Below are 9713 nucleotides of genomic sequence, written 5' to 3'. Positions count from 1 at the left end.
ATACACACAGCCCCCGCGCCAGAGAAAAAAAACCAATTATGCTTAAAATTCCCGACCTTGCCGGGAATCGAACCCGGGACCCCTGTGACCAAACGTCAGCACGCTAACTATTTAGCCATGGAGCCAGAATGTCCGACGAATAGTAGCAGCGAACAAGAAAAGGGGGAAAGTGGAACTTGAGAGTACCCACACGTTGTCTGGATATGAATCGTTTGTACAAATAATAAGTCTAGGAATAGCTTCTTAAGAACATCAGAGAAATGCGCAGTCCCAGCTGAGAAGTCCAGGGTGCAACTGTGGATAGCAATGAGCTGCCTATCCTCTGGTTAGAAGGACGTAGCTGAAAGTTTACCACCTTGCCATGACATGGGATACTTGGTATGGAAGTCTTCGAAAAGTTTGTGGTCAGGCGTTAGCAGATCCAAGGAGAATTTGGCAAGATGGAGCTACGTCAAAGACGATTAGGCTTATATTGTGTGTGATTGTGAAGAAGAGCATGTGTGGGACACATTTTTCAATATCGGCTGTGCCCAACTTCACGTACAGTACGTAAGGCGACCTACATCAGGATGGATATGGATATGCCAGGTCCTGGTAGTGTAAAATATTACAATTTTTCAGAATTGTTGTAACTGTGCTTATACTTATGTTTCTGATATGAAAATTATGTCCGCCTCTGTGGTGTAGTGGTTAGCGTGATTAGCTGCCACCCCCGGAGGTCCGGGTTCGATTCCCGGCTCTGCCACGAAATTTGAAAAGTGGCACGAGGGCTGGAACGGGGTCCACTCAGCCTCGTGAGGTCAACTGAGTAGAGGTGGGTTCGATTCCCACCTCAGCCATCCTGGAAGTGGTTTCCCGTAGTTTCCCACTTCTCCTCCAGGCGAATGCCGGGATGGTACCTAACTTAAGACCACGGCCGCTTCCTTTCCTCCTCCTTGCCTATCCCTTCCTTTCTTCCCATCCCTCCACAAGGCCACTGTTCAGCTTAGCAGGTGAGGCCGCCTAGGCGAGGTACTGGTCATTCTCCCCAGCTGTATCCCCCGACCAAGAGTCTGAAGCTCCAGGACACTGCCCTTGAAGCGGTAGAGGTGGGATCCCTCGCTGAGTCCGAGGGAAAAGCCGAACCTGGAGGGTAAACAGATGATGATGATGATGATATGAAAATTATTATTATTATTATTATTATTATTATTATTATTATTATTATTATCATTATTATTATTAAGAGAGTCATAATTCCTTCAACAAAGTCAAAGTCTAGTTAGGATATCAGTAATACCATATTGCTTATGAAAGAAAGTATTTATTATAGATCAGCGCTTTAAAACTGGTAGTACTTTCATATGCTGTACAGTAGTAAGGAACAAGATGGCTGGGTAAATTAAAAAAACACGAATAAAACATTTAAATGATAGATTGCTAAAAATCCTTATCTTTAGAATAATTAAATAACATGTCGCCGCTAATATCAATAATTAATATTATTTGCTTTATCTTTCGCTAATTACTTTTACGGTTTTCGGAGACGCCGACGTGCCGGAATTTAGACGCGCATGATTTCTTTCACGTGCCAATAAATCAACTTATACGAGTCTGACGTATGTGAGCACGGGACTGAGCCAGGATCGAACCTGCCAAGTTGGTATCAAAAGGCCAGCGCCCCAACTGTTTGAGCCACTCAGCCCGGTGCCTTTATCATCTATGGAGAAATTCTTCATAAGTCTATCATCTACTGGCAGGTGAACAGTGTCTTCACATTCCTTTAAGGTTTCGTGCAAGAGATTGGTCTCCAACTTGATCCTGATGAGCTAGGAGATATCAGAAAAGACTATCACAACTTGGTTAAAATACTTCATTCACTGCTTAAGACTGGGTCAGGGATCAATTTTCTGATCGAGAAGCTTCTCCAGCAGTGTTGAGAGATCGAGGAAAAGAGCAGTTTATGTAATACTGAAAATGTCTTTACTAAATTTCCTCTTTCTAACTTTCGGATTACAACACGAAATGTTTACCCAGCACCGTTCCTTATTCAGTCAGTCCGTGTTATGAATGGCGTGAACATTTCAATCATAACGTCAATTGGTGTGTGCATTTCACTGGGCTTAATAGGAGGATACGTAATTGCAACTTCTGGCTCGGTGACGAAAGCAACGGGAAAGTACCTCGCTCCTCAATTCTCTATCATGGCATTTCAGTGACATCTAGGCAATCTATGACAGCATATGGTGGAGCTTTTGAGGATAAAACTAGTGTTTGGGCTGAATACTCAACATACATTGGTTATGATTACTCAGACCTAACCGAGAGACCAATCAAGGTCTAGGTGCTCTTTAAGGCGACATATTTATGTGCGCAAGGATTTTCATCAAAGACAAATACCGTAAGAGACTGCGCGGGGTGACCGACCTGGGGATAATACTAAGCCTGATATAAATCAACTGGTTTCAGTGATGCAAGCTCCAGAATATCTACTCTCTTTTTGAAATTAAAACTGTTACTAATTACGTGTCCGCCTCTGTGGTGTAGTGGTTAGCGTGATTAGCTGCCATCCCCGGAGGCCCGGGTTCGATTCCCGGCTCTGCCACGAAATTTGAAAAGTGGTATGAGGGCTGGAACGGGGTCCACTCAGCCTCGGGAGGTCAATTGAGTAGAGGTGGGTTCGATTCCCACCTCAGCCATCCTGGAAGTGGTTTTCCGTGGTTTCCCACTTCTCCTCCAGGCGAATGCCGGGATGGTACCTAACATAAGGCCACGGCCGCTTCCTTCCCTCTTCCTTGCCTATCCCTTCCAATCTTCCCATCCCTCCACAAGGCCCCTGTTCAGCATAGCAGCTGAGGCCGCCTGGGCGAGGTACTTGTCATTCTCCCCAGTCGTATCCCCGACCAAGAGTCTGAAACTCCAGAACACTGCCCTTGAGGCGGTAGAGGTGGGATCCCTCGCTGTGTCCGAGGGAAAAGCCGACCCTGGAGGGTAAACAGATGATGATGATGACTAATTACGTACCTAGCGTTATAAAGGAATATATTCATTTTAAGATTACGATTTAGTCTTTAAACAATTGTTTACATTATTGTTTTTAGAATGCAGGTATCGAATGCACTTAGAAGACCCCGTGTGGGTGGGGGCGGTAGAATAACCCCCCACGGTATCCCCTGCCTGTCAAAAGTGGTGACCCAGGGGCTCTTAATTTGGGAGCGTGGGGGTTGGCGACCATGGGACCACAGCTGAGTCCTGGTATTGTTTCCACTTACTTGTGCCAGGCTCCTCACTTTCATCTATCCGATCCGACCTCCCTTGGTCAACTCGTGTTCCTTTCCGACCCCGACGCTAGTAGGTTACGAGGGCTAGGGAGTCTTTCATTTTCATGCCTTTCGTGGCCCTTGTCTTTCTTTGGCCGATACCTTCATTTTTCGAAGAGTCGGATCCCTTCCATTTTTCCTTTCTGACTGGTGTTTATCGAGGATGGTTGCCCAGTTGTACTTCCTCTTAAAACAATAATCACCACCACCATCACCGGTAATTGAAAGGATTGGTGCGGGAGAAGTCGATCTTCAGGAAAAAAAGTTCTAAACACTGCTATAGGCCAGTCAATGCTTGCTTCTTTGTCAGTTTGTTTGGTTTAATTCTACATTTAATTTTGATTAGTGCAATATTACTTTGGATTACTCGCAAATTTGTCACTGAGCCGGTCAGTGCAAGTGGATGATGTTCTATGTATACTCTGTTGAAGGTTGAATGTAAGGCTGTCAAAATATATTTAGGATAAGATCCAGCGTGAACTACTGTAGGGAGTGGGATGTTCCTAATTCCCTTGCTATGAAGCAACAGCCATTAATTTACAAGCTATATACACGGAACGCCACTCACACCTGCCTTCTTATTTGAATGAGCTAAATGATAGCCAACAATACTACACGGATGAAAGTGCACTTTGCTTTGAATGTAGTACGTTCAGATGAAAAGAATCTAACAGCAAAATAAAGATATATAAAAAGTGATTTAATAAAAGGTCTTATGAAAAACTAACTCCGTAAATCGCTAGACAGAAAAATAACAGGCATTGAGTGATTAGAGGCGTAGATACTAGGAGGCAACCGGAACGGGTGCATCATGTAATTTACCGACAGATGGTGTTGGAAATAGGAATTATGGAGATGAGTTGATATCAGAAAAAATGCGGAAGAAGATAACACTAAGTGTTTTAATGGTCTTCGTGAAGATTTTAGAGCAGATACAGTTACATTCGTTACACGCGATTTTAGTTGGGAATGCAAAATATGAAAGAACCAAGAGGTTTTTTTAGTAAGATTTCGATTATTTATTTTTTTTGGAAATGTACTTCTCTATGGTGAATTTTACACAAATTAGAAGCAGTACCTTAATTGTTCCTAATATACTGCATAGTTGTTACGCTTTGATTTTCATATTTTAACCTTTTCAGAAGGTTATCGCTTGAAAACGCATAGAAACCTTTCGTCACCAGGCAATCATGTTCGAATTTCTCCCTCTTAATCAAAGGATGAGTCAGCTGGCATAACTCGGAGAACAAAGCATTGTGTATGTAAGTGAATTCACGCTGCATGTTGGTTCGAGTCTCTCCCCGGCAATGCATACATGTGTTACCCTTAATTCTGAAAGTGTCAATATGCAGTAGACAGTGTACAAAAATACGTAGAAATACTACACAGAAACTAACATAGTTTCAAAATTATTTCCGAGAACCTATAAACATCGCCTCCTTGCGGTTTTATCCAATTATATTATATTATATTATATTATATTATATTATATTATATTATATTATATTATATTATATTATATTATATTATATTATATTATATTATATTATATTATATTATATTATATTATATTATGCTCCCAAGTTCAGTGTGTAAGTGAGAGCGCCACAAAATGGAAGTCAACAAGAAGGAGCAACGATCGTATATTACAATAGCAGTTCTCCATGGTAAAAATTCACGCCAATGTCATGCAGAGCAGCGCGAAGCATTAGGTGTGCATGCCATGACTTATAGAACAGTGGCGAGGTGGGTGGAGACATTCAAACGGGGTAGAGTATCAACTGCCGATTTGCCTCGCCCAGGCCGTCCAGTGTCTATGCACAAAGATGTTTATTACAATTCCATTTTGTTGTACCAATTGCGCCATGCAGTGCGAACCAAACGGCCAGATCTTTTGGACAACGCCATAATCCTACACGATAACGCGACAGCTCACACAGCAGCCATCGTTCAGCGTCGTTTACAACGGTGTGGATGGGAGGTTCTTCCGCATCCGCCTTATTCGCCTGATCTGACCCAATGTGACTATGATCTAATCCCTAAAGTCAAGAATCCATTACGTGGACAACGGTTTGCTAACAAAGTTGACATCGTAACAGCATTTCGGAGAGAGGTGCCACACGTTAGCGATACACTTGCAGCGAATGGTATTCAGCACCTGCCCGATCGCTGGCAACGCGCAGTGGAAACCTTGGGTGATTATTTTGAAGGTCTGTAACCAGTGGAGACCTGTCCTTTGTACTTAGTCTTGTGTATTTGCTGTTTATACCATAATAAAACAATGTATACCAATGGCCTGTGTTCTGTCACTTTCCTACGAGAATCTCCTGAAGTCAGAATTTGTCTTCAGGCACTAAGCATAAGTACATACCCTATATTTCCTAATGTATATCTTAGTTTTCCGTATTGTATCCTGTTCGCGAGAAAAAAAATAGTTGCCATGACTTATGACTCGACGCTCGTATTATATTATTGAACTCCAAATTCTACCTCGCTATAACATGTCAACTACAAGATGGAGTGCAACCATATTTTTTTATTGCAAGCTTATCTCTCCGTTGCATAGCAACTCACAGCGGGAGGCGAGCCACCAAATATTCGAACGAGGTCGGAACATTTCTGAAGACCTCGGGTAATTAATAATTAAATTTTGGATAATAACCCTCATTGCGAGAGATTTCGGCACTGTCATTAATAAAGAAATAAGTAATTAAGAATTTTGGGAACTATCTGATGAACCTAAAGTCCACAGGGTAGAAATGTATTTAATTATGTCTGGAGAAAAGTTGGCATCCATACTGGCAGAGTAGTGACACGTGTCAAGGACATGCAGTCAAAATTCGCGGGAATTCTCCTGCACGAAATTAATTAATTACGCCCGTTAAAGTAACAAGAAAATTCAACAAACAACACCATCATGATTGGAAAACTAGGTGGAATCTCTGGAGTGAATCTTGAAGAAATCGGTCCAGTGGTCGTCAGTTGGAATTATTGCACCACAGTAGATAACGCCAAGCGTCCCTAGGAAAAGCTTAAATACCCACTCCTCAACCAAGAGCATTAGTCGTCATTCTATGTTCCTAGAGTGTGAACCTACATCAGGCAACATTAAGAAGAAGACGTAAATTGGGCGAAATGACTTGTAGTTGGCTTGAGGTATGAATATTTTACCAAGTGGTAAATGGTGAACGAATGCACAATTGGCTACTGAAGCATTGTAGTTACGACATCTATCACGGTCGGGGAAGAATATCATAAGTTGAATAATTGTAGGATTCCTGAACTTCTGCGCAGGAAGACAGCAGATTCATAGATAGCTCTTGTGAATAGTTATGGACGATTTTATTTTTTTGGTAATCGGTAAGGGAGAACTGTTGTGGGTTGGCCGAGATAAGCTTGTGTCTCACGGTCAATCAAATCTGTGGAACATCTGGAGAGGAAGGAGTTGGAGATTTCTACAAACTGCATCAGTGGAATTCTCGATACGAAGTGGGGCGGTTTAACTATTATATGTGGATAGAATAAAATTTATTACTTAAGGGTATTGCCTCAAGACGAATGCAGAATCTGTGTATTTATAAGATAATAATTTAAGCAAAGAATGCGTCCTGAAATTATGAAAGGCTAAATTGGAGGTGGCTGGCGCATTATGGAGCCGAGATAAGGCCACGTCAAACGACTACTATTACAGGTCTGTCTAAGTTAAATATTATGTTTCGTAGATAGAGATGTAAATGTTTGTTCCTTAAAATTAATTAATTAAAAATAATAGCATCGCGTTGTATATGTGGCGTGTGTAATCAAGTATACTGCGATGATGAGGAAGTGTCTTGTCATTATTCTAGTGTGGAGGTGAATTGTCTTTTATTTATGTCAGCGCACACGACTTCAAAATGAGTTTAAATTTCTTTAAAAATGTAAAAGTGAAGTTAAATATTGCAATGAAAATCAATGAAATATGTTCGGGCCGGTAGAAGTACAGTAATGATAACGATAAAATAACCATTATGAGTGTGATAAAGTCAAAAATCAAATCAATAATAATAATAATAATAATAATAATAATAATAATAATAATAATAATAATAATAATTGTTCCGGGGTATTTGTGGAACGCAGAGAGGTGAAGGAAGTTGCCGGGGTGAATGGGTCTATCTACAATTTCAAAATTAATTTAAAACTTGAACTGAAGGTTATATTTCTTTTAGAACTTCAAACTTAACGATTTTTCACTGAACAAACATAACAATGAAACATCAGATACAATGACAATTTCATAAATAGGAAAATTCAAGATTCTGGGCTACGAGCCCCTAGGTTACAAATTTACAATTGAAAGTGGTATTATTTAATTAAGGGCAGAAATCCCCTAATTCAAGAACACTTTCTCCCTAAATTACAATATTCAGCCTCGCAAAGGCACACTTTACTGTTACAAAACTTTGAAAAAGAGCTAACAGGCTCTCAGTTTTCAAGCCTACTCAAGGCAACATTACATGAAAATCTGACAAGCTCTGGCCTCTCAAGGCACTATTTACAATTTGAAATATTATTACACAGAGGTATCTCGTACCCAACCTACTGGGCCTTTGCGAAAAAGAACAGGTTAAATAAACGGCCCGAACACAAACTGAATGAAGGCGAACACTGCGCTCCAGATAATGAAAAATTAAAAACCTACAGGGCTCTTGGCCGATGAAACAGGGGCTATTCCCAAACTACGGAGGTGGCTCGCACGGAAATCACACATTACAGGAAAATAACAGTTACGAAAACGTAGTCACCTAAAACCAAAATGAAGGGGAGCTCGAGAGGGTGACTCACTCTCTATCCCCGATTTACAACTAAAACTTTATGATATTTTTACATTAGCCGAAAGAGATTTACATCAAAGAAACGTTTGCTACATAATTAAAGATTCGGACCTTCCCCTCGGATTAATTGGCGGACCCGGCTAGAAAGATAGAATTTATGTGGCCATTACCTTGTAGATGTTCTGCTGGCCGAAGAAAGAGGCACCCCGCCTCCTGCCTTAACACAAACTCAGAAAGACGACGATCAACTGGCAAAGAAACATGGAAAACCGCAGTTTATATACCCTCAGGGAAGGTTTGAGAGGATTCTGGGCTAATCCGTACACATCCTCTCAATTTTATTGCTTAAGTTCAAAAGTTACACTCAAAATCGAACAAGAAGTCTGTGATAGGTTGAAAAAGTTACAGAAATATTTCATTGGCCAGATTCAAAACTGGCGGAAGGAAAAGGAAGTGTTGACAACCCAAAAATAAATGAACATAGATTCAAGTATAGAAAACCTAGGAATATCAAACTTCTTTAAGTTATCAGTTATTCCACTTTGCACCAGAGTGCATGATCAAATTTTTTTATAGTGACATATGTGGATAAATGTCCAAAATTCTTGATGTATAGCAAAACAAAAAAAGGAGAAATTCGATCAGTTTGGGAAACTTCAGTATAACACAATTACTTAACATTTCAGTGGTGACATCTTCCGATTAAAGTTCCAAGTTCAGGTATTATCAGTTTCACCTTTTGATTGATAGGGAAGTTTATAAAGGCGCTTATTTGAATTTGCGGCGTTGAGATGTACCTCCCGGTACAATAATAATAATAATAATAATAATAATAATAATAATAATAATAATAATAATCACGTCAGGATGAAAATTGAGAAGATAAATTATGTGTTCAGCAGTAATATCAAGCATGATTTGCAGTTTATATCGAAATCCAGTGAAGAAAAGCATAAGTTGGCATTTATTGGAATAAGTTGTGATACCCTGTATATGTGATAAAGAAAATCACGGTATGCTGTTTTGTTCCTGAGGCCAGGAAAAATTTTGAGAAGCTAATTGTGAGATCATTATAAAGTTGTTTGATCATGGGATGGCTTGTATTTTAAAAGGTTTCAGGTATAAAGGAAATGGATTGTAATGGAAATGAAATGTTATGAGAATAGTTAGGAAGATGTTAAAGGCAGAGTAAGCCGGTATTTTATGAGTGATGTAGAATAATTAGGATCCTGAGGATAACAGACCCGTAGTTCGAAGGGGAGGAATTTTTATGACATGGTATATAGGTTCAGATATAATATTTTTGAGACAGGCTGTATAAGAGAAACGATGTCCTGTACCAATCCAGGACGATTGATGAGTGTAAATGTTGTCAAATCCAAGTGAGCTCGTTGCAATGCCTATTTTAATTACAAGTTGATATCCACCCATGTTTAATATTTTATGTAAGGCCGTAGGTAACGGCAGTTAAGTGACGGTTCTACTTGATACCAGAAAAGTGCATTTTGTGATAGCTGACCTCACGATCAAAATACATTCTGACATATGGTCAAGATAATACTTGGTTCTTATAAATTGAATTCTATTCTGTATCTTTAAG

Source organism: Anabrus simplex, chromosome 1 (genome assembly GCF_040414725.1).
Source record: "Anabrus simplex isolate iqAnaSimp1 chromosome 1, ASM4041472v1, whole genome shotgun sequence".
Lineage (NCBI taxonomy): Eukaryota > Metazoa > Arthropoda > Insecta > Orthoptera > Tettigoniidae > Anabrus > Anabrus simplex.
The sequence above is the reverse complement of the archived record's forward strand: the minus strand, read 5'-3'. Positions refer to the sequence as shown.